General features: G+C 47.4%; 1 protein-coding gene and 1 pseudogene across 6 annotated transcripts in view; one reads left to right on the top strand and one right to left on the bottom strand.

The window, feature by feature from the left end:
* Nucleotides 1-1,479: 1,479 nt before the first annotated feature.
* LOC309804563 (L-amino-acid oxidase-like) lies at nt 1,480-7,940 on the bottom strand (annotated as a pseudogene). The gene is made up of 6 exons: nt 7,714-7,940; nt 7,349-7,463; nt 5,853-6,056; nt 5,361-5,429; nt 3,612-3,748; nt 1,480-2,478 (listed from the first exon to the last, which is right to left on the bottom strand). The product of its transcript is annotated as an L-amino-acid oxidase-like (transcript).
* Nucleotides 7,941-19,837: 11,897 nt separating this feature from the next.
* The window catches only part of PGBD2 (piggyBac transposable element derived 2), a 30,095-nt gene continuing 22,419 nt past the window's right edge, over nt 19,838-27,513 (top strand). The window contains exon 1 of one of the 5 annotated variants that reach the window (XM_082622397.1): nt 19,838-19,942. The gene's annotated coding sequence lies outside the window, so the exon portion shown is untranslated. Of the gene's footprint in view, nt 20,068-23,190; nt 23,385-27,513 lie in introns of those variants that run through there. The other 4 variants (XM_082622396.1, XM_082622394.1, XM_082622398.1 and 1 more) reach the window with 4 other exon arrangements.

Here is a 27,513-nt window from a genome sequence, read left to right as displayed (position 1 = left end):
CGTTCCTGTTGGATATGCTTAAAATGCAAGGCCCTGACTGCTCTTTGCTTGGGCTGTTTCTCAGAGCTGCGTTTTAGTGAGCAACGTTGAGGGATGAGATAATGTCTCCTCCCCCACCTCCTACTCACCCCCAACAAAGAGCAGGTTTGCTTACTGCTTGCTAAACAACGGGTCAATTTTCTGAGTTCAGTGTTCCTCAGCTGCAATGCAATGCCACTAAATGCATGGTGTCTACCTGGGTACCTCTGCATTGCCCCCATTGGGACTTGGTGGCTTGGGCTGCTCATGCTACTTGCTGTGCATGAGTAATAAAATCCTTTGCCTCTGACCCATGAGTCTCTTGTCTTCTGCCAGCATCCATGAAACTGTGGCAAGCTAACTTGTTAGCTTACAAGTAGGATAAGATCCCAGACCCTCCCAGATGGAGGAGGGCTCTTGGGTACCTTGTTGTTCTGTCATAGCCTCAGACTCTAAAGAGAACGGCACTTTCTCAGCTGGTTCTGAAGGTACCTTTTTGCCTTTGGTGATGAACTGTCCTTTAATCTCATAGTCACCTGGCCCCTTCTTGTGACCCTCTGGGTGATTACTCATACCTCCAAGAGGTCCTTTAGGGACATAATTCAGGCCAGGTCACTGCCAAATTATGGGCCTCTTTAGACCTCATGCATCTGTCTGCCTGAAAGTTCTCATCAGTATTGACTCCATCTATCTCCCTCCTCACCCCTCAGGGCTGCCAGGCAAAGAAGATCCAGGGGGATAGGAAAAGGATGGAGGGCAGTCCATGCAGTTTTGATGCTGTGCATTCTGAGAACTTCTATCACTCAAGCATTCAACATATTCATTGCTGAATGTCAACAATGTGAATTGTTGTTTCAGGAATACAAAAAAGAATAAGACAGAGCCACTGAGTGTAGAAGCAAGAAGATTTGGGGTTAGATGACTTAGGTTTTGATCCCTCTGGACCAGCATTTGTGACCTCAGGCAAGTTATTTAACCTCTTGGAAAATCAGTTTTCCTCATCTATAAAATGGAGTAATATTAGAATATGTACACTGGGGGTTGCTTTAATAACATGGAGAAGCATCGAACATGTTGCTGGCCACAAGGTTGCCTCCATCTAAGTTCCCAATTTCTATTAAAATTCACAGTCACAGGAGATGGAGGAGTAGACATGGGGAGGGGAGGTAGGGCTAGACTCAGATGAAAGGAATAACAGAGGAGCCAAGGACCCCAGACAAGGTCCTTGGAAATCAAAGCGCTCCCTAACTCTCAGCACTCAATTCTATAATTATTTAGATGCCACCCAGAATGTAGGTAAAACATTTAGTGATAGCCTTAGACTTAATGAATGCTTTACTGTTTTAATCACTATATCATTCGTTTCTGTTGTTGAGACATTGCCAATAAATCCAAGGTCATGGGTGGCCAAATATTAGACGGACTCTGTTCCTCGGCCTTATGTGGCACCTCTTGGTTGGCATCTTTGGAAAAAGTTGGAGATAAAGTGAGAGAGTGGATTTTGAGACTTTTCCTGGTGGACCATGGTGACCAGAGTTACTCCAATTCCTGGTGTCGTAAAGTTGGCTATAGCTCCATTTTTTTTTTTAATTGAAGTATAGTTGATTTACAGTATTGTGTTTCAGGTGTAGCTATAGCTCCATTTTGGAGTGGGGTTCTTTTGGGTCTCTGGGGTCCTTGGTGAAAGCCATGCCCACAGCCTCTTGGATGTTCTGTGCTGCCCTGAGCCCTGATTTGATTGCTGTGCCAATCCAGCTGGGGAGCAGGGTCGTGTGCTCCCCAGCAAAGTGGACCTGTCCTTCTGGCTTGCAGAGTTCCTGAGCATAGTCCACATATTGGTAGGGAGTGAAGGAGGCAAAGCCGCCCATGGAGTAGGGCTCCTGGCTCCAATGCTTGACCATGGAATAGGGGCACAGGGCCCACACCTCCTCCTTGGGGAGATCATGGACTACTGCCAGGTCGTCCAGGACAATATCCATTGCCCGGGCACGTCCATGACAGCGAAGAAAGAAGAGTCATCGTCCAGGGTATAGGAGGCCAGGATGACCCCTGTGCCATTGGGGAAGATGTGGTTGGCATAGAAGATGAAGTGGAAGGCTGGTCGGTGCTGGACTTGCCCCCTAAGATGCCTTTGTGCTCCCAGAAGTGCTGCGTGCAGGTCAGGATCACTTTGGTGGCACCGCTGTAGTGGACGGATCACAGCGCATCCTCCTTCCCATGGGAGAGAGGTGGCCGGAAACAGAGGAGTCAGGCAGTCTTGGCTGTGGTGGCCACAATCAGGTCATCGGCGGTCAGACGTGCCCTGGTCTGCGGAGGGTCAGGCATTCGGTAGGTGATGTGGACGTGGTCTCCATACGACTCTACCTCCTCTGCTGGCGAGTGGAGCTGGACTGTCCCGGGCAAGAGGGCAGCATGCAGGGCTTGGGGAGCTGGTCAAAGCCCCCAGTGATTTCATCAAACCTGAGAATGAGCAGGCAAGGGAGAGACAGGGAAGCAGGTTGATGGACAAGGCCGGACAGAGGATGGGTCATTTGGACGGTACAGAGGCTGAGCCCTCTCATGGACCTGCTCTGGCCTGTGTGTTAGGGAGGTAAGCCATTGGCAAAAGGAGGGCATGCCGGGTAGGGTGGCTCTTAGCTCCAGGGAACTAGAGATAGGTGCCATTTTGGGGCTGACAAATCAGAAAAATGCATTCCCTCTGGGCAGGTACAGCTCCTTGCCAGAGCCTCAGGCTTGAAACATGGATCATGCCTGGCTCTCAGTCACACACCCCCTCCGCCCCCCGCCTCCTCAAGTGGTCACCCCACTCGGCCTGCCGTAAGACCCTCCTCTTCCTTCCATTTTCCCTTTAGGACAGTCCCTGGCCTGAATATAAATGGATTTACCCGAAAAAAAATTCTGGGAGGAAGGGAGAAGATGCTATTGGGAAAAGAAGAAGCCTGGGTGCTCAAATAACTGAGCCAGTCCCCTTGGCCACTGAAGGCTTGCAGGGTCTGTTGCCCTCTCGCGAATATCTGTAGCCTTTTTTTGCAGGAATTGGGTCACAGAACCCTGAGGGAGAGTGAATTCCGGTCTATTTTATCTTTGTAGCCCCAGACCATCCTGACAGACAGGGGTTTGGTGGTTGGGGTCTGGAGTTAGCACCCCTGATACATCATCCTGGGATGAAAGACAGTGAGGCCCCTTGTAAGGACCCTCATCTCTGTAACCAGAGAGCAGGTGAGGCCCAGAGCAAAGCAGATCTGTAGCTTCCTGACGTGACTGCCTCTTAGCCAGAGGTTCTTAAAGTGGGGACCCTAGACAGAAAGACAGAAAGCAGCAGCAGACCTTGAAACATGTCAGAAATGCATGTTCTCAGGTCCTAGCCCAGATCTACTGAATCAGAGACTCAGGGTGGGGCTCAACCTTCTGTGTTTAACAAGACCCCTGCTGACTCTGAGGCTCACTGGAGTTTGGAAACCTCTGCTTTCCCCTCTTCCCCATTTCTTTTGGGATTTTCCACCTGATTTATCTGAACTTTCTTTCGACCACTGTCCTGGTTAGTAATTGGCTAACCCATGCCCATTTTCCCATTTCTCCACCCCATTTCCCACTGGGGTTCCTGGAAGAGAGAGATGATGGCATGCAGGGTCTCCAAGAAGGCCTTGTAGTAGCCTACATCTGCATTCGGCAGGTCCCCAGTCATCTGCACAGCCCCCCGGCTCAGGTTCCCCACCTTAATCAGGTATCCCTGCAACCAGCCGACCACGTGCAAGGAGAGAAGGCAGGGGAGTCAGATTGTCTGGAAGCCAACATGAGAACCCTTGCTTTGCGTCCAGGGACAGGGAGAAACAGAATTGGACAGAGTGGAAAGGCCAGACCATTCAGCCGGACCGCTGGGGGCTGCCATGGGTCTACTTGTACTAGGCTCTGACAGTCTCAAAATGCTCTCCTTTGTCCTAATAGCAGGAAAACAGCTAACTTTCAGTGCTACTTCCCACATACACACCCTCTGATGAGCCCTTCACTTGTATGAGCCTCATAAAATCCTAAGAAGTAGCTTATCGTCCCTGTTTTACAGGTGGGGGAACTGAGGCCCAGTCTTCCTGTCAACTGCAAGTACGTTGGGCTGCTTACACTGATCTGGAGGAATCTAGGTACTGAGTAATTCTTCTCACCCTGCCCTCACCCCGCACCATCACACCGTGGTCCTGGCTAGCCCACCAGCAAGTGACCCTGAAGTTCTCCCTTTGGAAGTGTCCATTGAGGATTGTACCCTGTGCTTCACCCCTGCTCCTTTCTCCCAAGCAAGGCCAGAGTTCACACAACAGAACTGGCCAGGAGGGTTTCACCTGTTAGGGTGACCAACTGTTCAGCCTGCCGAGGGCTGAGGGGTGCTCAGGGATGATCTGGTACCCTTGTCACCAGTGCAGCAGCCCTGGAGGCTGGGCACTCGGGGGGCAGTCCTGACAGGGACTGCCAGGATGACAGGGCATGGCTGGTCTCGCCTTAACCTGGGCAAAAACCTCTATCAAACATGCATGTTTAAACCAGAGACAAGGTGGCAGGGCCCCACCATCCCAGGAAAAGCAACATCACAAAGTTCCTGGAGACACGCTTCAAGATCTGCAGTGTAGACAACCAGAACCAGAGAGGGTGGTAGGTTCCCTACCTCTGTGCATGGGGTGTGTGGAAGGTGGGGGCTAGGGATGGGCAACTGAGAATCTTCTCTAGCTTGACTTATTCTCCAAGCCCTGTACCTCTCCTCCCTTTTTCCTTCCCTCCTCCCCAGGTTCCTTTCCCCCCTTCCTTCTCCTCCCCCCACCACCGTTGTCCTCCAGGAGCTTACATTCTAGCAGGGGAAGCAGACCATAACAAATTAAACAAGTAAAATATTCAATACAGTGTGATAAGCGTTAGGGTGGAAACTATTGCAGAGAAAGGAAGATGGGAGGGTGCCAGATGGGAGGAACCTCAGTTCAAAGTGGACACTTGAGCCGTGACCTGAAGAAGGTTGAGGGGCAAGCCACGTGTATCTGCAGGAAGAGCATTCCAGGCAGAGGGAATGGCCAGTGCCAAGGCCTTGAGGGTGTGCTTGGCTGAGTAAGAAACAGCAAGAGGTTGGAGTAGGTGGGTGAGGAAGGACCCCCTCTCCATCTTGGGCAGCCCTGAGCCACAGGCGGGAGAATGTGGGGCAGGGTCTGTGCACAGGCTCCCTCTGGCTGCCTGCTGGGGAGGGTGGGTCAAGGGTTAACATGTTTCTCCCGCTACAGGCTGGAAAGAGGGTGGGTGGTCCTGCCGTGGTTTCCATAGACTGTGACAGGGTGGGCTGTGGGCAGCAGGAAGTGGGTCGCAGGACTGACCTTGGTGGAGAGGGAGTCGTACTTCTCCAGCACCTGGTTGCAGCTGCTGCTTTTCAGCTCCTCCACCACCTGGGCATGGAGGAAGGAGGGACACTCAGTGAGAACAAAACCCCACCCCACACGGGCACTCACCTCAGCCTGGTCCAGCCCCCCATGTTCCCACTCCCTCACTCATGCTTCTACTTGTGTGTACGTCCAAGATTGGTTTATACATGTTCTCTCCTGGGTTCAAGGACTTTGTCCCACAACCAGTCCGAATGTCCCGAAGGTGGACACTTAACGATTGGACAGATTACGGGGCTGTAAAGTTAGGGGCCAGAGCTCCCCCACCAACCTGGGAGTTACAGAGGTGAGAAGCCTACCTCCTTGTTGGTGTTGGACACATTTCTGTAGGCCTACGAGGCCACTGTGAATAGTACGGACAAAGCGGGAAACCTGGCGCCACCGTGGCAGAGTGAGGCTGGGTGGGCTCCAAGAGTTCGGTATGTTCACACTCCCCAGCAGCGATTCTAGGAAGAGCTGTTCTGCCGTCTTCCACTCCTCATTTGCCCTGACTTGATAGCCCAGCAGACGCGGGTAGGCCTGTACCTCCCCCATGCGCTGTGCACCCCGTTGACCAGCACCCAGCTCTGGTTGTTGGAGGTGTGGAACTTACTGAGCTTTAGCCCAAACTTCCTGATGAGCTCATGAGAGAGCCTGTGGTGCGAATCAGAGACAGCTCAGCAGGGACAAGGAAGCTGCCAGCCGTCCCTGCTCCAGGGGCTCTGCTCTTTGCTCCCCACAGATTTATTGGGGCTACTGGCCTCTATCCAAAGACAGAACTACAGACCCCCTTGTCACTACACTAATGGCGGCAGGGCCACGAGGGAAGAGGGCCACCATTCTTGTGGCCACATTGCACCAGGCTTGTCCGCTGTTTTGGCCACGATCTCTCTCATTTTGTCTGAGACCTCTGGCCTCAAGGTCCAGGAGGTTGCATGAAGAGCAGTGTCAGGGTCCTCTGGGCTTATCGTCCCTGGAGGCCATGTGCATCCTTCCCAAGCCTCCAGGAAGCATCTTCCGCCACCCTGCATTCTCCATGGAGCAGGGCCCCCCTTCAGGATGACCCTCCATGAGGTCACCTGGTGCTAGTTTCTGGTCCCAGGGCTCCCACCAGACACCACACCCTCCTCGATGACACTCATTATTCCCATTGTTAGCAAGCCTAGCAGGCCACTTTTGACTTTTCAAGGTGCTCTCCCATCCTAATTATCTTTTGGGATCCTCCACATCGGCTTCTAAGTAGGCAGGGCAGGTGCCATTATGCACAGTATATACATTAAAACATTGAGGCTGTGAGTTGGGGCAGACCCAGGCCTGCTGATTTCCAGGAAAGGACGGCCACTCATTGCTATTTGTCTTGGCCTTGGTGTTGACTGCTGTTCTAATTGTGTGTTCTGTGTGTTTTGTGTCTTCTTAGATTCTGTCTATTTGATACTCATTAATCCAGGGCCGAACCACATCTCTCCTACATGTCAGCTTGCCTAGAGCTCTCCTTTCAGTGTGCAGACTGGCTGATCCAAGGCCATGTTCCCACCCACACACCAAGTAAATATCTCCCCTGCCCTAATTCACCCAGGGCCAGGTACCAGGCAACTAGAGACCACTCCTACAGCCCAGAGCCCAGTGTAATTATTCAAACCAGCCAAACCTAAGCTGTTTACTCTGTCCCACGTTGCCTTTCCCTCAGAAACTCCAATAAAGGCCACGGTCTGTGCCTTCTCTTTGCTCCTGTCTTCTGCCTCCTGACCATCCCAGTGTATCCCCAGGGCCCTGTGTGGTGTGGTTTGTCTCCTTCTCTCTGGAAATGTAAGTAATAAATTCTTACAGTGGCATTAATCTCTCCATGGCTACTCATCACCTCCATAAACTAAAATCCCGAGAGTACAAATGAGACACCTGCCCACACCCCAGCCTTCCCTACCCACCCCCACTTTTCTCGACCGTACCTGTGGTTGGTGGGAATCCTCATGGCTCCCAGCTCCACATACCATTGTGCTCCAGGCACTCTGTGGGTCTCTATGCTGCCACCCACACATGCCCTGAGGCCTCCAGGACAGTCACCTAGAAAGACAGCACTTTCCTGACCTAAGTGAGGCTGGACACATCCCCTCCTAGCAGGCCTCGCTCCCACAGCCCTCCTGCCTCTTCCCCAGGTCTCCCTTTGTTATACAGTCAGGTCACTCAGTTCTCCTAGCCCTTCTACCCCCACCTAGAGCCCTGGACCCAATCCCCTGCCCCAGCTCTCTGAGGCTGTCCACTTCCCTCTCTCCCAGGTTCCCCATGCAGGACCCTCCCACACCCTATCATGTACCTGGTGGCCAGAGTCCTATAGGGTCTTGGCAGCGGTGAGCCCTGCCATGCCCGCCCAATCACCACTATCTGTTTCCTTTCTGCCATCTGCCCCAGCCTGTCTTGGGCCAGCCACACCACTTCTTCATAGTGGGGGTCCTCAAAGCACTTGACAAGCCAGCTGTTGAAGGCCTGGGTACCCAGGCTCAGCACAGACAGGAGGGTGAGAGCCAGCCAGCCTGTGCACATGGCTGCGGAGATGTCAAGCAAATGACTGAGGACCAAGAAGTCCTGCTGGTCTTAACACTTGCTTTGAGGAGTGGTTATATCGCTAGACCTGTGATGCAGCATCCCGGCACTCCCATTCCCTTCCTTCCCTACTAGAGGGTGTCTTCGTCACCAGGACTGCCAAGCTGCCCCCAGCACCCCAGATGGTCAGCACTGCCACCTTGCCGCCCACTCTCAAGGAATGATGCAGGATGGACCCCTGCCCAAGGTGCCTGCCCTTGGCCATCTGGACTGCCATCCATGAGGTCAAGCCCTCATTCCAATGGGGGACAGGTGAGGTGGACCTGTCCACCACATTGGGTGCCCCATTTCCCCCTTGGAGTTGATAGAATGTTTGTTGCAGCGAAAAGACTTAACTCACTGGCTGTGGAAGGATAGGGTGAGGATAGAGAGTATAAAGGCATCATTTAATAATGGTAACAGTTTCTGAGATGTGCATGGCAGTGTACCAGCTTCCCAAGCCCCAGAGAGACATCGTGAGGTCGTTTCCCAGAGGTGGCCAAGGCTCACTGAAGTTAAGAGTTTGCCCAGTTGTGAGCCTGCATTTCCACACCTGCCTTGGACAGGGTTCCATTCATTCTGGCTCATACATTCCCTCTAGGAGCCTATGAAAGGTGTGTGTTTTGTGACTGTCATTTTCTTATTGTTGTCCTTGTTGAAATTATTATCTGTGTTCTGGGCTGAATTGTACCTCCCCACCAAGTCATGTGTTGAAATCTTAACCCCTAGTACCTCAGAATGTGACTGTATTTGGAGACAGGGCCTTTAATGAGGTGCTTAAGTTAAAATGAGGCTGTTAGAGTGGGCCCTATGCAATCTGACTAGTGTCCTTGTAAGAAGAGGAAATTTTGACACACTGAGAGACACCAGGGATGTGAGCACAGAGCAAAGGCCATGTGAAGACACAGGGAGAAAGCAGTGATGTACAAGGCAAGGAGAGAAGCCTCAGGGGGAACCAACTCTGCTGACACCTCGATCTTGGACTTCCAGCCTCCAGAACTGTGAGAAATTTCTGTTGCTTCTGCCACCCAGTCTTGTAGTAGTTTGTTGTTGCAGCCTGAGCAGACTAATACAGTTTGTAACCGAGTTTCCCTCTGTATCCTTCCCTAGGGTAGGGAGAAGTGAGGGTCTGGTTCTGGCTGTCAGGTTAGACTCACCACCAGATACCTTTAAAAATGTGCATTCATTTTTTTAAAATAAGAATCCACGCGAGCAACGTGTGAATACATCCTTGATTCCAATCTCAGGATTTAGGTTTAATTCGGGCCACCTTTCCCCCTTCATGTGTGATGGTATAGTGACATTACAGAACAAGAAAACATAGAGGGACAAATCGTTTGTACTCCCACTGCCGCACTTTCCCACCCGGTTCCATTTATCACCATCAACAGTTTTCTGCACAGAGTAAGATGTGAGGCAGCTGCTCAATCTCCTATCATCTCCATCTTGGACCGGAAATCAATCCCTTTTGCATATAGTCTGGCTCATAGTGGGCACTTCACATATGCGTGGAATGCAGGAGTGGACGGATGGCCAGATGGACAGACAAATGGGTGAAAAAAATGGGTAGACAAATAAATGAACAGATGGGTGCAGAGAGGAAAGAAAGGATGCATGGACAAACACTTTGGAGCTTCCTACAGTGCCTCCCCCTGCCTTCTGCAGTTCACTGCAGATTTCAAGCTTGGGGGCAGTGCTCAGCCCAGACTGTCTGTCCTTGAGTCTACCAGTCTAAAGGTTGACTCTATTTACCCTGCCTCTCCCACTCTCCTGAGGGCCTCCTGTGCTTCTTCAGCCTCCCTCTGAGAACCCATGTGCCTGACTTTATATAATTTCTTTTACTTATAATTTCTTTCACTTTATAATTTCTTTTACGCACATACATTTCAGAATTCAGCCTTCCTCCACCCTCAGCCATCCACCTTTTCTTCAAGGAACAAGAGTGGGGCTTATCCCTTCTCCCTTCCTTGAGGTGAGAAATGGAATCTGACCCATCCTGAAGTCATAAGTTTTGTCTCTTTGTCTCCTTACCGCTTGTGATATTTATATTTTAACCACAGAGCTGTATTGATGGAAAACAGTGTTTAATATTGTAAGCAATTACAGCATCTTGCTCAGCCATTAAGAATCAATCGCCGCTGGGCCTTCTAGGGAACACAAGTTCTCTTGCGTGGAGTTACACTTTCCCATCCGCTGCTTGGCCCTGGAAAGTCAGTCCCTTTGGGCAGAGGGCTCCTCCCCAGCTGAAGAGGAGAGCAGAACAACACATCTGTGAGCTAAAGGAGCTGCCCAAATTATCCAGCTGAGCTCTTGATTTCACCCAGCAGAAACCAGACCAGGGAATCTGTGTTGGCCCTGGTGCCACAGAGGTATTCATTATTTGCCAAGGTAAGTTGACACCAGACCCACAGCCCTCAATCCACTCTTTACCCTCCTGAACTAATCAACCACTGCCTTAAAGATCTGCTGCATCTTGTCTCTGGGGTGGAGACACCACTGAGCAGCCTGGATGCCTGCCCTGAGAGCCAGAGACCAGGTCTGCCTTGTCCACTCCAGTGAGGCCCCACACCTGGCACAGCTATAGCTCCACTGTGACTATTTGCTGTATAAATGAATAAATGTAAGTGAGGTGTTGATAAACAGAATATTGCCAGCCATATCAGTAAACAAAGGGTGTCACAGTCATCAGTGAATGCAGTCCTCCAACATGAGCTGGTGAGCCCTGAGGAAACTCAGGATGTGAAAACACAGGATACTGGCCCCAGACAGCTGAGGTGCATATCAAAGGAATGATTTCAGTGAGCCCAGACTCTTACATCTTCCCACACATAGAAAAGTGCTAAATTCCTCAACTTGAGATATCTGGTTTTCTTTAATTAACCATAATCTTCTGGCGTTCAGACTACCTGCCCTTTGTTGCAGAACTCCTATATATCCTGCCCCCCACCCCCGCCCACCCCTCCCCTCCTTGGGGCCGTTCTCTCAGGGTTACTTGAGATGCTGCCTCCTGGGCTTGAAGTCCTAAAAATTCCCGCCGAATAAAACATAACTCTCAACTTTTAGGTTGTGACTATTTTTTTAGTCGACAGTGTAGATATTGAAACCACCCATCCTAGGCCTTTAAGAAATGTTTTCCCCTTTGTCCCCTCCAAAATACATGTGTCAGATGATATGTTTCCATTATTGGTTTGGAAAGTAGAGTCACCCTAGACCCAGGGGCAGGGCAGTAGGGGAGGCCCAGCTTAGAGCCCTGGCCTGGCAGGATAGCTGTGGGTACTCACAGACTCTCAGCATGGTTCTCGGGTCCCCAGGAGAGAGCTCACTGCCCCCAGGCTGGTCCCGCTGGGGCTCAGGTCTGTCTGAGAGATGTGGGCAGAGTTAGGAGCTGTATTCTTTCCTGCCTTGAACTTCCCCGCTCCCACCCTTTTAATTGCATCAGCTCTAGGGCCTCCCTACCTGGATTGAGTGAACACTTGCCCCTCCAGTTTCCTTGGCTGGAAACCCTGAAGTAGATTTGAGTCCTCCTTCTCCGGGGTCTTCACCTCCAGGTTTCCAGCCCCCTCAGCTCTACCTCCCCAGGGCCTCTCACGAGCCCCCACGACTTCTTTGCTAAGGCTCCCTCCCCAAACTGGCCAAGACACCCTCTCCACATCCCTCACAATGGTCACTGCCTCAGGCTCTCCCCTTCCCTACCTTGGCTACCACCAGAAGGACAGTTCTAAATGCAAGTCAGGTTATGGCAACCCCTTAATTTAACCCTGCCCAGCCTCTGGTATACTTTGCCTTTATTTCTATTAAAGCTCTAATTTTGCATGATTATGCCTTTATCTATTCGGCTGGTGTGTGAACTACGTGATATCAGGGCGCTTGCAGTTCTTTATCTAGGATGCCTAGTGAAGCGGGTATGCAGTGGTGCTCAAAGAGTGCTTTAGCAGTGAATGCAGGAATGAGGTGTGGGGCTGTGTGCCCATCTCGGCCAGCAGCGAGGCCAGAGGATGATTACATACCACTTCTCTGAATTCAGGCAGTGCTCTTGCTCTTTTCACCTCTGCTTAGACTTGGATCCTCCCACAAGGGCCTCCTGGTCACCCCCTACTGCTGTGTTTCAGGATTTTCAGGTTAGATTTCCCCACCTGGGGTTTAACTCTGGTTGTGAGCCCTGCACTTCCTCCTCTTCTGGGTTCCCAGTGTATTTTTTTTTCCATGCATACCTCCCACTTCTGGGACTCAAGTCTGCTATAGTTCCTGTAGTCCTCTCCTTCTTCTTCTTTTTTTTTTTTTTCCGGTACGCGGGCCTCTCACTGTTGTGGCCTCTCCCGTTGCAGAGCACAGGCTCTTGGACATGCAGGCTCAGCGGCCATGGCTCATGGGCCCAGCCGCTCTGCGGCATGTGGGATCCTCCCAGACCGGGGCACGAACCCGCGTCGCCTGCATCGGCAGGCGGACTCTCAACCACTGCGCCACCAGAGAAGCCCAGTCAAAGATACTTTTAAAAAACGTTTTGAAGAAAAGTCCAACCTCTTGTAGCCAAAGTCTTTACAGCCAATTTCTACTTTTCTAGGCAATGACCAACAAAATGAAAACTTCTAAGCCCTTCGTGAGGTCTGTGCAGTAAAGAGTTGACTCAGTAGGTCTGGAGCTGCCAAAGCCTGCACGTTGCAAAGAAGGCTTTGCCTGGCTTATGGGAGGTAACTTATAAGCCCTTGGAATAACTTGTCTGATAAGAGTGTCCTTGTTTACCTGGAGCTTGGGCCACCTCAGATAGTCTATACCAACAACCTGACTTATGTTGGGGGCCTTGGGCCATGCAGTATCAGCTTGACCTCTGAAAGGTCTGGAGACTAAGGTCAGCCAGCAAAACTGACTCCCAGTAACAACCCTGAATACCAAGGCTCGGGTAAGCTTCCCTGATTGATAATACTCTGTGTTGTCCTCACTGGAGAACTAAGCACTGTCTATATGACTCCACCAGGAGAAAACAGCCGGAAGCCTGCTCCTGGTCTTTTCTGGACCCTGTATGTTTTACCCTTGCTGATTTTAATCTGTATCCTTTCACTGTAATAAACTATAACCATGAATGTAACAGCTTTTCTCAGTTCTGTGCGTCTTCTATCGAAGCTGAGAGTGGTCTTGGAGACCCCCAGCAACAGGCTATTGTTTGGGAAATTAATAAAAAGAAAGAAGCCAGAGGGGTGTGACTGTGGCTGCTATCTTGTTTTGCTCTGACTTCATGGAGACCAGTGCCTCTCCTGCAGTTAGTTCTTTTTGGTGGTGAGTGGCCCCCATACATGTGGAGACCATACTGCCAGCCCAGCTGAACACACACTGGGGTGACAAGGGGGTGACTGTGAGCAGCGAGGGGTCTGCTGCTCAAGGGAGCAAAGCTGTGGTAAGGCTGCCTTTGAGGATGTTGTGACTGAAGGACTATGGCCCCGAATAGGGCTGAGGATGGGGAAAAGCTCCTGTCTGTCTCTGGCAGACCAGGAAAAACAAAGTCAAGACTTGCTTTTTTCAGAACCCTGTTAATCAGTTCCCTAATTTAACTGGAAAAGTGTTTTTCTGATATCCCTCTGGGGGAGAAGGAGTTAAATGATAGGGAAACAAGCAAACTCCGAGATGAGGGAACTGCAGCCTGGGGCGCCTGGCTGCTAATGGGGAGGTCCAAGTTCAGGGGCCCTGTTCTATTAAATGAATGATTGGAGAGTGACTCAGTGATGGTTGTCATACTGTGAGATCAATGTGTTTCAGGAAGAATTCAACCCGAAGTTTGTTTTATCTCCACATAACAGAAACTTGAGTAGAATGCAGAACCTTAAGCGCCTTCCTTGAGATTTGTCTGAATTGCCTGGGCTCCCAGGTCACATCAGGAAGGCCAGTGCCCTGTCCTCTCCAGCTTGGCAGCTGAGATCTGGCCTGCATGCACTGGTAGGCATCGTGGCCAACTAAGGGATTGGAGTTTACTCAGCTCAGCCTCCCTGGTGGGGAGGACAGGTGGCCTGGAAGGGGCTCCACTCCCACCCTGCAATCCAATCCACTTACCCTCGTGGCTGGTACTCTCATTCAGGCTTGCAGCTTTCAATACCATTTATATTGATTACCCCAGTGTATCTCTCTAGCTGGGAACTCCACATGGGTCTATTGGGGGTGTCTAACAGGCACCTCACACAGAATAGGTCAAACCGATCTCCTGATCTCTGTCCATCTTGGCCCTGACCTGCCTATCTTCCCAGTCTTAACCAGCAGTAACCCCACACTTCTCCAGGGGGTCATTCTGGACTCCTCTCACACTCACATCAGTAAATTCCATCAGCTCTACTTTCAACTTCACAGCACCTCCACTGCTCCCATCCTGGTTCCAACCACCATTTCCCATCTGGATATCTCTGTAGCCTCCCAGCTTCTCTCCTTGCATTTGCTGGGCCCCCGTTTATCTATTGTCAACACGGAAGCTAGACACCTCATTTCTCAAGTCTTTACCTGAAGATAAGTGCATCACACACTATGGGTTGTAGGACACCCAATTAAATTAGAATTTTGGATAAAAAATACTTTTAAAGTAAAAAGATATATATTTAAATATCCAAGAAATGAGTTATTTATACTCATTTCAACTCTTTTCATGTGCTTATAGAAGACATGAAAAAGAATAATATACTCCTCTGTATGCCATGTTTCAGTGTCTTTCCTCACTTATATTTCTATTAATACTATATATGTTTAATTTTGCATAGTATATACTATATATTGTCACACATAAGTATCATGGAATTAACACACTACAATATTAATGTAGCATTAATATAAGCATGTGCATTGCATTCCTGATATTGTATAATATGTTATGTTTAATTGTGCATATATTTATCATCCTTGTGGATATTCTTTACCAAAAGTAATTCTTAACTTTACATAGGCATTAAACCTTAATTGTACAGAGTACACCCAATCAATTCAATTGTCATCAGCATGTATATCATGTTCAGTATCATCTCTTAACAACCAAGTTCTGAGAAACCAGCAACCTCGCGGTTAATGTCACTTTTATTGCCCTGGGCCCGTTAATAGCAGGAGATTGTAGCTTGACACAATATTTGGCATCTGGTTCTTTCTTCAGAGCCAAAAATCTGAATTTAACTTTAATACTTTTTTCCAAAAATTTTTCTTTAAAACTTAGCCTATTTCTCAATTAAAGACAATTTCAAAATTTGCATTTTTAGAAAGAATTCTGCTTTAATGGGCTGATATTTTCCAATTCCTATTATGTAGGTTTTTTTTCCTCCTTCTCACTCCAAATTTGAATTTTAAAAAATCCAACTTAAAAAATTATTAATGTAGCTTATTTCCAAGCAAGGCACTGAAAATGTCTACATGGGGTCTTCAAACCTCTGTAAACATGTAGACTTGGTCTTGATTTTTTAATTAATTTTTGGTAAAATTACATGTGCTAGCATCCACATTGCAGGGAGAACGCTCTCTAGATTATAAAGAGCTGAAAGGAGCAGGCATGGGGCACTCTGTTTATGTATTTCATTGCTCCTTGCTCAATTCACCTTCATGGGTCACAGCCATAAGAAGAATTAAGCAATAGATGAAAGTTTGAGTTATACTCAGCAGCATATATAAGAGTTGGCAAATTTCATGCTAGTCACTGTGGGCATATGATGAACTCAACAAAATTTGGCATAAAGTGTGTTTAAGAGAAACAAGAAATAAAGTTTTAACCAAAGCCATAAAAAAGCTCCAGCTGAAATAAAAATATGCTACAAAAGTGACTATAACATTTTTAAATACATGAAAACTAAGACCCCATTATGTTGAGCCCTAAACCTAAACGACTCACAGAACACATTTTTTGTTTTCTTTTTGCCATAATACTATGAGCAACAGCTTAAAACACAGAGGTGGGATGATGGATGTCCTTATAGGAGACAGAAAAGCAGAAGACACACAAAGACACATGTGAAAGGATTTCCTTGGGGGGTCCAGTGATTAAGACTCCGTGCTTGCACTGCAGGGGGCACGCAGGTTCAATCCCTGGTTGGGGAACTAACATCTTGCATGCTGTGTGTGTGGCAAAAAAAAAAAAAAAAAAAAAAAAAGACACATGTGAGGAAGAGACAGAGATTGGACTGATGCAGCCACAAGCCAAAAAACACCAAGGACATTCATCATTGGATTTAAGGCCCACCTTAATCCATGATGATTTCACTTTACCTTTATTACATCTGCAAAGACTCTTATTCCAAATAAGGTCATATTCTGAGGTTCTGGGTGGACATATCTTTTGAGGGGGCACCATTCAACTCACTACAAGGCTGATTAAAACCTCCAATACCACAAGTAAAGAAACCGTTTCTTTATTGAAAAAAAAAAATTCCTTCAATATACTCCAAGAAGGCAGTCCAGTGTGAAAATTAATAAAAGGGAACTTTACTGTATTAGAGTTGAGAGGCCACAAGGGGGAGCGCCACACATGTACCACTGAGTCAATACGAATCTTAGTCGGAAGAGGCACATACTTTGCATCTCTGGCTGGAAATGACCCTACTTTACCACTGCCAGCATGAGGAAGAAAGATTTTTCTCCTTGTTTGGCAACAGCACAGCCAATGTGAAGTTGTCACAACTCAGACAATGAAAAGCCACCATACTTCAGTGGACTTTTTGTTTGTAACAGCCCCTCCCAACTTTCCCTTTTCCTCTATAAAACAGTTTCTTCTCCTTGGCTTTACGGGACTTGCAGGTGGTTCGCCATGATTGCATGTCCCAAATTACAGTTCTTTGCTGCTCCCAAATAACCCATTTTGCAGGTAAAATAGTTGGCTGTTTTACTGTTTTAAGGTAACACCAGTCAAGGAGAGAGAACCTGAGCCACTAGATGGGCTCACCTGGAGGACACTGTCATCCACTACTTCATCATTCTCCTCTTCCCTCTCTTCTCCACCTTCAGTCTATCTTTTCATGACGATCTTTTCCACCGTTTTTGTTCTATACTTATTTCTCCCAGTATCTTAGATTCCCCCTTCTCCAAATCTCTATGATCCTAATAGCCCAAAATAGGGACCTGATGTTTCTGGTGGTTTGTATGCTGTTCATTCTGGAAGAGTGTTTGCTTCTTATTCTCAGATTCCTCCATCCTCTATTTGAGGTCATTCATGAATGAAGAGCCACAGTCTTCAGCACACGTATTGCTGTATGAATAGTGAAGTCCTTTCCTACACCCTTTCTATGATCTGAGGAGGAAGGAATTGGGGAGCTAGAATGGAGGGGGAAGCCTCAGTGTAATCCCTCCCCAGGTTAAACGCTATGTATCAGCTAGGGGTTGTGAATATTTCCATTATTCATATGGGAGTGAGGAACCTAAATTCTGAGTGGAACAATCCAGTCATCCAAGCAAAATCTCAGATTTTTACTGCGCATTTTCTCCTTGGTCCAAGTCACCAAGGAGAAAATGGCTTAGGTCAGGATCCTAACCATTCATTAAGACAAAGGTGGGTATGAGCTGGATAGGTGTTTCTTCATCTAGAAAAGACAAGCCAGTCAGTAACCTCCACTAATTTGCTAAACAAGGTCCCAAAAGAATGAGGATTCCAGTATGCAAGTAACACCAAACCCCTTACCTCCCACCAAACCTCCTTCTGCCATCTTTGATTCACCTCAGAGGGCACTTATAAAGGCTTCATCAGTCTGCATTCCTCCTCTGCTAGAGCCCCAAGCACACACAGAGGCTGGCCACATACCTGGCACATGATTTATCACTTCTTCAACTTCATTGTTTTGACTCTCCTTGTTCACTCATCTCCAGCCATGCTGTTCCTTCAAAGTGCTGGGCTTGCTCCCACCTCAGGGCCTTTGAACATGCCGTTCTCCCTGTCTCAAGTATTTTCCTCCTTGAATTCTGCATGGCTTATTCTCCATATCTTTTGGCTTTTCCCTCAAATATAATTTTTTCAGGGAGAACTTCCATGACCACACTATTTAAACATTCCGCTTCCCTGATTTTTTTTTCTCCATAGAACTTTCCACTTTGCATACCATATATTTCACTTGTTTGTTTATTGTCTGTTTCTCTCACTGGAATATAAGCAGTGACTGTCACAGAGTGGGCATTCAGTAGATGCCTGTTGAATGAATGAATGAATGGGATGTAGGTTCTGGGGAACAAAGGAAGGTAGGAAACACTGCATTTATGTTACCTAAAATAGTACCCCACCCTCCCAGAGCTCATTTTCTACCCCCTTAACTTGCTTCATTTTTCTTCACAGCACCTATCACTTTTGATACTATTTGTTTCTTGGGTACCTCCTCTATTAAAAAGTGAGTCCCATGAGAACAAGAACTTTTTGTTCTCCGCTGTATCTGGTCTGCATGGCAACAATACGTATCTGTGGAAAAAACAATGACAAACTTGAGTGCGCCCTTGGCTCCAGAATCTCACAAATGGGCATGGTAACTTATTTTTCTGACCCAAGTGGTTTACACTTTACAATGACCAAAACCCTTATGCAAATACAAAACCTTCACTATATGGCCCTCTTCTTGAATGTTTAGCACAGTTTGGTCCCAAGGACTTTTGTGTTTAGAAAAACGCTTGGAGGCCAAGGCACCCTTTTCTGTAAAGTCACTTCCTATATACTTTATGGAGCAGTCTCAGAAGTGTGTGTATGGGGAGGCGATGGGAGTGGTCCAGGCTGGAAGGGGGATTCCCCCGCCCCGATTTCTCTCCGCACCCCCCCCTGCCCCGCTGCGCGCAAGGTACCTTGTCTGCAGACAATTTTTTTTTTATAAAGGACTGTTATTATTTCCAGTTTTTATTTTTATTTTTTTAATTTTTTTAAACCCACATTTGTTTATTTATTTATTTTTGGCTATGTTGGTTCTTCACTTCTGTGCGAGGGCTTTCTCTAGTTGTGGCAAGCGGGGGGTCACTCTTCATCGCGGTGCGCGAGCCTCTCACTATCGAGGCCTCTTTTGTTGCTGGAGCACAGGCTCCAGATGCGCAGGCTCAGCAGCTGTGGCTCACGGGCCCAGTTGTTCCGCGGCATGTGGGATCTTCCCAGACCAGGGCTCGAACCCGTGTCCCCTGCATTAGCAGGCAGATTCTCAACCACTGCGCCACCAGGGAAGCCCTGCAGACAATTTTAGTTGTAACTGGTGGAGCAGGGGTGTGGTGTGCTGCTGGCACCTAGTGGGTAGAGGCGAGGGATGCTCAAAATCCTAAAATCACGGCTGCCAGATTTAGCAAATAAAAATACCTGTGGGTAGGGTTGCCAGATGAAATACATAACTCCAAGATTAATTTTAGAGTATATTTTTATCTGAAATTCAAATTTAACTTGGCGCCCTATATTTTATCAGGTGATCCTACCTGCAATACATGGGACAGGGCCCCACAACAAAGAATTATCCAGACCAAAAGTCCAGGGCGTGAGGTTGGTCCAGTAACGCAGATTGTTGGGCCTGGCCTCGGAGTTTCTGATTCAGTAGGTCTGGGGTGGGGCCCCAGGATTTGCATTTCTATCAAGTTCCCAAGTGAAGCTGCCACTGGTCTGGAAGTACATTGGAGAACCACCGACCTAGAAAGAAAAAAAGACTTCGTGCCCTCCTGAGTAATAGCGAGGAAAGTGCCTAGGCTAGCAGGCAAGGAGACAGGACGAGAAGGGGCTGCAAGAGGGGCAGAAGATATTTCTGCCGTCTTGGGCCCTGCCTCAGAGGAACTTCTGCGTTCCCTCTAGGCGCCGCGGAGGCCCCAATGTCTCGATGGTCGCTTGAATCGGGGGCGTGTCCGGGGCAGGGGCGTGTCCTGGGCGGAGAGTAGAAGGCGGGCCGAGGCGAGCGGAGCGCTCTCGTGCCGGACGTTGCGCGGCCGCGACGCCCGACGCCGGCGGGGCAGCGGCGCTCTGGGCTCCGCGCTGCCGGTGGTATCTGGCGCGAACCCACGAGGCTCCGGTCCGTTCGGCGCAGGTAGGCGTCGTCCCGCTTGCACCGCCGACTGGGCCCCTCTTGGATGTGGGAGCGGCGCGCCCTGGCGTTGCGTTTTCTCAACGGTGCCCGAGGCGTTGGCCCTCGCTGCCGCGGGCGGACGATGGGTAGGTGGGACCGGGACAGGGACAATGGACCTCCGGGCGCGGAGCTCAGAGGGCCGCACGGGGGCGCTCTCGCTGCGGGACGGGGAGGCTGGGCTGGGACCGGGGAGGACCCCGCTGGGGCGGAGCGGGCTTGGGGGCGGGAGACTTTGGGCGAGGCCGGGCTGTGGGCGGGACCGGGGCCTGCTAAAAGCAGGATGTACTAAGGGAGGAGTGGCTGGGACCCTTGGTAGGAATCGGGGGCGGGCCCGGGCTGGAGGCCGGACGGACTGTGGGCGGAGCTGGGGCTGGGTCAGGCTGACGCGGGGCAGATTGGGGGCGGTGTGGGCGGACATCTGTGGGCGGGGTCGGGCGGGGTGGGTGGGGTGCGGCTCCCACCCCACGCCCCTTAGGGGGAGGGGCGGCTCCGCGCGGGGCGCGCTGGGTGCAGGGCATTTCTGGCATTTACAGTTTCTGCCTGCTTCTGGGATCGCCGACGTTGCATAGGGTCTTTGTTTTCCCCTTTTCCCCCCTTTTTGTTTGGTATTGAGATGGGTAGGAGAAGAAGGAGGAGGGCCCCGTTTCACAAAGGCCATTCCTGAGCTGTGGTACACCTGGCTTAGCTTTGAGGCATTTACGTTTATAAAATGTCTTATTAAAAAAATTTTCTTTGAAGTAACTTAAGAATTTGAAAAAAGTTTTAAAACTAGTACAAAGAATTCCCACATTCTAGTCACCTAGGTTCCCCAAATGTTAACATCTTATTTAACAGAAAAATTAGCAAAACCAGGACACCTAACATCTACAGGCCTTATTCAGATTTTTTTTGCTCTTCTTGTCCATTTCCTTTTTGTAGTATAGGATCCAAGTCAGGATTTAGATGCATTTAGTTGTCGTGTCTCATTGGAAAATTTTATATTTTAAACAGGAGAAGCCCCCTTACCTCCAAGATCCTTCAGAGTGGCCCTTGGGACCACCAGATCTCAAATCAAAGAGGCTTTTCTTCTTGGATGCCAGGGCCAGTTGAGAACGTCCAGCTGAGCCTTCCGGCAGCTTTGGCATAGGTGGTCACCCTCTGTGCCTTGACCCATCTGGCCCTTGGCTGCTCAGCCTCTCCTAGTTCTCCTCCTACCTCTCAAGTCAACCTCCTCCCTCAGATCTCTGCAGATGCCCTCCTTGGCCAGCTTCTCTTTCAGTGTGGGCTTCCTCCCTTGCATGATCTCTTGTGGCTTCAAGGATTCTTGTGGCTTTGAGCATTCCATAAATCCTCAGAAAACTCACTTGTTTATCACTTCAGCCCAGGCCATTTCTCTGTCTCAGACCCACAGGGATTGTGGCCTATCGCTACCTTTCTGGGTTATCTCAAAAGCATTTCCAGGGGCTTCCCTGGTGGTGCAGTGGTTGAGAGTCCGCCTGCCAATGCAGGGGACACGGGTTCGTGCCCTGGTCCTGGAAGATCCCACATGCCGCGGAACGGCCAAGCCTGTGAGCCATGGCCGCTGAGCCTGTGCGTCTGGAGCCTGTGCTCTGCAGCGGGAGAGGCCACAACAGTGAGAGGCCCGCGTACCGCAAAAAAAAAGAAAAAAAAAGAATTTCCATCCCAATATGCACAAAACACAGCTCCAAGCCACCCACATCTAGTCCACTGTATCAATTGGGTCTCCACTGATAGACATTTCCTATGCAGAGTTTCAGAGAATCTTTGGGAATGCATTTTGGTTAGGGGCAATCAAATATTAAGAGTTCCTAATACTTTTTAAAATAGCTGTCTTAAAGCCAGAAAGTGAAGATGAAGATGAAGGCCTGCTACAGGATGTGGAGGATGCCCTGCAGTATGGCCATTTTCTTAGCAGCACAAGTTGTTCAGTTCAGCAAGTATTTATTGGGTGCCTGTTGCATGCCAGGAGCTGTGTTGGCTTCTGCGGATGCAGAGGTGAATAAATTCTGCACCTGCCCTGCCATCAGAGGGCATGTGGTGGGGTCATGTGTTGTAATTGAGGTGAAATCTGTGATAGAGGAAGCCTCAACTTGGAGAAGGAGGTTGCAGGATGTGAGTTGGCCTGAGCCCAGGTGGGAGAAGGCTGGGGACCCAGCTGTTAGGGGCCTTGACCTATTTCCAGGGCTCGTGGGATTGTGACCTCGGGAAGTTCTCCCTAGGCTATGAGGATGGGCTGGTGTGGGAATGACTGGTTGGGGGCTGTTACTGAATGTTGGTGAGTGGATAAGGGTCAGGAAAAGGTGATGAGATGAGCTGCTGAGAGTGATGTGACTGTGAAATGGTAACACAGGTCATACTCTCTGACTCAAACCCAACCAGACATGGGGAAAAGTCAGAATGTTTGAATTTTATCAGAGTCACACTGAAGCACTCCTTAATCAAATATAGGATTTCCTTAGCAATATCTATCAATATCTATAGTAAGTAATAGAAATAGGTATTATAAAGAGCCTCAGATATTTTCAGGTTTTGCTGCCAGGCAGTTTGTTGCCCAAATTTTGAAATAATGTTCAGTTTTCACAACATTTTTGACTTTTGAGAATTGTAGGTGAAGGGTTGTGGATCTGAAAAAATCGCTACCACTTGTAGAGCCAGGCCTGTTGTGTGTGCTTCACAGGCATTGACTCTCATCCTCATAACACCCTACAAGGGGTGGTACCATGCAGATCCCATTTTGTGGGTGAGGAGATGAGGGCATAGAGAAGGTAAGTGATTTGCCCACAGTCACACAGCTCACCCCTGTTGGCTCCATAGTCCACATTCTTACCAGACTGCATACGTGTGAATGGGAGGTTGGGGAGTTGCAGGACCAAAGTCTTTTTCCCATACCTCAGACACCTGGCATCTGCAACCAGCCTGTGTGAGTGCCAAGGAAGGTCAGAAGAGAAGGGAGGCAGGAGCCCTGTAGAGGTTGTGGTTACATACACAGATTCATTGAATGCCTGTGGGGACTCACTTCCTTGATGCCTGGAGCTTGTGGTCTGGTTGGGCAGTGAGCTCTTCTCACAAGCTTAGAGGAAGTTAAGTGCACTGTCAAGTGGACCAGAGGAGGACATGGGTGATCAGAGGTACTGAGTTGACAAGCTGGGATGCAGACTAGCTGGGCTTTGAGAAAATTTAGGTAAATGATTTTATGAGGATTCTATAAGGAGATTCTTCATGAGAGACACAAAGTGTTGAGTGCGGAGATGACTGTATTCTAATTTTCTTCCTCTAACTGCAAAAGATATATGTGCTCCGGAGCACCACAGATGACTGCCTTCTGCCTGCCACTTCCGTGTCACTGCAGAGAGTGGTCTTCTCAAAGGACATCGAATGGGTCAACTTGATCATATTTGCTCAGGTGTGTGGGAATGTCCCTGTGCCTTTGTGAGTGCATGTATAACTGTGCAAAATATGCATTCAAAAACATACAAGATGCATAGGAACAGTTTAAAGAGTCATGAAAGAACTTTGAACACTCCACTCAGTTTAAGAAATAGAACCTTGTCGAAATCTTAGAAATCCCCTGTATGTCTGCCCCAGTTGCATCTTTTCTCTTCAGAGGTAACTACTATTCTGAAGTTCCTCTTAATCATTTCCTTGCTTTTCTTTATAGTTTTACAATGTGTATGTGTCTCCAGATAATATTTTAGTTTTGTTTAACTTTTTGATCCTTATAAAATGAAACCATGTAGCAAGTTTTCTTTCTTTCTTTCTTTCTTTTTTTTTTTTTTTTGCTTATTGTCTTTTATTTGAGATCCATTCAGTCGTGTGTGTGGCTAAAGTTCTTCACTCACTTTTTCTGTGGTATTGCACTGCTTCCATTCTGTTGATGGCCGTTTGGGCTGTCTCTAGTTTTTGCTCCTCTAAATAAACAGTGCTGCAGTGGACATTCTTGTCCTGGTCTCCTGGTGCACAGATGAAGTAGTTCTCAAACAGGGGTGAGGGAGGTGAGGTGGGATGGGGTAAGGGAAGAAAGGGAAACACTTTTGGTTGTTATAACTGGGAGGTGGTGTGCTCCTGTCTCTAGCGGGTAGAGGCCAGGCACACTGCTAAACTTACTACAATGCACAGGACAGCTTTCCCATCTCCTCCTGCTCTCCCACGCACCAAAGAATTGTCTGACTCCTAATGCGAGTGTCGAGGCTGAGGACCCCTGCTCTAGGGTAAATACCTGGGGTGGACTGCTGGGTGCGTGGGTTTGTGCATGTTCAGCTTTAGTAGGTACTAGCACACTGTCTACACTCCTTTCAGCCGTATGTGGCCTCTTGCATTACTCACTGTCCTTTTCAACACTTGACAATCTCTGCCTTTAAAATTTTTGCCAACTTGGTATCTGTGAAATGATATCTGATTGTCGTTTTAATTTCATTTCCTGAACAGTAATGAGATTGAGCATCTTTTCCTGTCTGTCTTCTTTTTGTATTTCCTTTGAGAAGTGCCTCCTGATACCATTTTGCCCATTTTCCTGTTGTGTTATTTGTGTTTTTCTTAATTGTGTCTGGGATTTCTTTATATATCCTAGATTATTTTTACCTCCTAGATGCTAATCCCTTATATTTGTTACAGATAACTTCTCCCATTTTTGAGTTTATTCTGATGGGCTGAAAAGTTCTTAATTTAAATGTAGTAGAAGTTATCAGTCATTTCCTTTATGGTTAAATGCTTTTGGCTGGTTGGTTGGTTCCTGCCAGATCCCCAGGTGGGCAGGACTGCCTCTAGGACCACACTGGAGCAGTGCTGAAACCAAGTCTCAGTGCCACTTCAGGACCTACAGCTGGCACTAAGGTTGGCAGGCCTGCTGCCAGGGGCACAGATGGGTGTTGCTGGATCCCTGGGTGAGCAGGACTGGGAGCAGGGCTAGAGCCAGGTCACAGGGCTGCTTCAGGATCTGTAGTCTGGTCCAAGGATGGTAGGCCTGTTACTAGGGGTACGGATGCATGATTCCTCCTGGGTCCCTTGTCAGATGGTTACAGGACCGTGACCAGGCAGGTCTGGAGCTGAGTCTGTAGGGAGTTGGGGCTGCTTTCAGTTTGCTGGCAGAACCATATGAGCTTGCCACCAGGGTGTGGGCCTGCCTTTTTAGAGCAGCTATCCTCGGCCTTGGGGTTCACTGGGGTTTTGCAACCTCCTATCTGGATCCCAAGGCTTTCACAAAGGCACTTTTGTCTGTAGTTGCCTTCCAAGTCATTGTTTGTTTAGGGAGATGCATTCCTATTCCACCACCATGCTAATGTCATTCCCTGTCTCCGTTTACAGTAGGATAGGTCAAACATGTCAGTTCTGTTGTTCAAGTCTCAGTAATTTTGTCTGCTTGACCATCAGTTACTGGAAGAGGTGTGTTGAAATCTCTTACTGTTACGATAGATTTGTCGATTTCTATAATTCTATTACTTTTTACTGTATTTTGAAGTTATATTGTTAGATGAATAAAGTTTAAAATTATTATATCTTTCTGATGAGTCCCACCTTTTTTCCCCGTGAAGTTACCCTCATTTTCTCTGATAATGCTTGCTTTAAATTTTGTTATTTTTAATTGTAAAAAATACATGAAATAAAATTTACCATCTTAACCACTTTTAAGTGTACATTTCAGTAGTGTTAAGTATATTCACATTGTTGTGCAACTAATCTCCAGGACATTTTTATCTGACAAAACTGAGACTATACCCATTAAACATCAACTTTCCATTTTCCCCTCCACCCACTCCTGGTAACCACCATCCTACTTTCTGTTTCTATGAATTTAAATACTTTAGACACCTCATGTAAGTGGAATCATACAGTATTTGTCTTTTTGTGAGTGGTTTATTCCACTTAGCATAATGTTCTCGTTTCATCCATGTTGTAACATGTGATAAGATTTCCTTTTAAGGCTGAATAATGTTCTATTGTAGATACATACCACATCTTCTTTATCCATTCATCTGTAGGTGGACATGTGAGTTGCTCTCACCTCTTGGCTATTGTGAATAGTGCTGCTATGAACCTGGGTGTCTCTTTGAGACCCTGCTTTCAATTCTTTTGGTTAAATGCTCAGAAGTGGTATTTCTGGATCATATGGTAGTTCTGTTTTTAATTTTTTGAGGTACCATCATACTGTTTTACATAATGGCTGCACCATTTTATATTCACATTAACAGTGCACAAGGGTTCCAGTTTCTCCACATCCTTACCAACATTTGTTATTTTCTGTTTTTTGTTTTTTGATAGTGGTCATCCTAATGGGTATGAGGTGATAAATCATTATGGTATTGGTTTGCATTTCCCTAGTGATTAGTGATGTTGAGCATCTTTTTGTATGCTTATTGGCCATTTGTACATCTTTAGAGAAATGACTGTTCATGTTTTTTGTCCACTTTTTAGTTAGGTTACTTTTTTTGTTACTAAGATATAGGAGTTCTTTATATATTCTAGATATTAACTCCTTGTAAGATATAACTTGCAAATATTTTCTCCCATTCCATGTATTGCCTCTCTACTTTGTTGATTATATCCTTTGATGAAGTTTTAAGTTTGATGTAGTCCCATTTGTCTGTATTAGCTTTTGTTGCCTCTGCTTTTGGTGTCATATTCAAGAAATCATTGCCAAATCCAGTGTCATGAATCTTTTCCCCTGTGTTTTTTTCTAAGCGTTTTATAATTTTACCTCTTACATTTAGGTCTTTGGTATGTTTTGAGTTAATTTTTGTATATGGTGCAAGATAAGTGTTCAACTTTATCCTTGTGCACGATATCCAGTTTTTCCAACACCATTTGTTAGGGACTGTCCTTTCCCTACTGAGTGGTCTCAGCACCCTTTTTGAAAATTACCTGGCTGTATACATGAAGGTTTATTTCTGGCACTCTATGCTGATTCATTGATCTATATGTCTGTCTTTAATGCCAGTACAATACTGTTTTGATTTCTGTAGCTTTGTAATACGTATTGAAATGAGGAAGTGTAAGTCTTCCAACTTTGTTCTTTTTCAGAATTGTTTTGGCCACTGGAGTTCCTTGATATAACGTATGAATTTTTAGGTGGCTTTTTCTATTTGTGCCAAAAATGCCATTGGGATTTTGATAGAGATTGCATTGAATCTGAATATTACTTTGGGTAGTATTGACATACTGTCAACATTAAGTCTTCCAGTCTATGAACCTGAGATGTCTTTACATTTTTTGGTGTTTCTTTAAAGTGCTTTCATTAATGTTTTTTTGTCAGTTTACAACTCTTGCACCTTCTTGGTTAGGATTGTTCCTAAATATTTTATTCTTTTCAATGCTGTGGTAAATGGAATTGTTTACTTAATTTCCACTTCATGTTGTTCATTGTTAGTGTATAGAAATGCAACTAAAATGAATAGATTTTAGTGTGTTAATTTAGATTCCAACAACTTTGCTGAATTTGTTTATTAGTTCTAACAGGTTCTTAAAAAATCTTTAGGGATTTCTACATATAAGATCATGTCATCCACAAACAGGTAATGCTATTTCTTCATTTCCAATTT

This window comes from Mesoplodon mirus (assembly GCF_964341445.2).
Source record: "Mesoplodon mirus genome assembly, chromosome: 5".
NCBI classification, from domain to species: domain Eukaryota; kingdom Metazoa; phylum Chordata; class Mammalia; order Artiodactyla; family Ziphiidae; genus Mesoplodon; species Mesoplodon mirus.
This window is presented reverse-complemented; position numbering and strand designations above follow the sequence as displayed.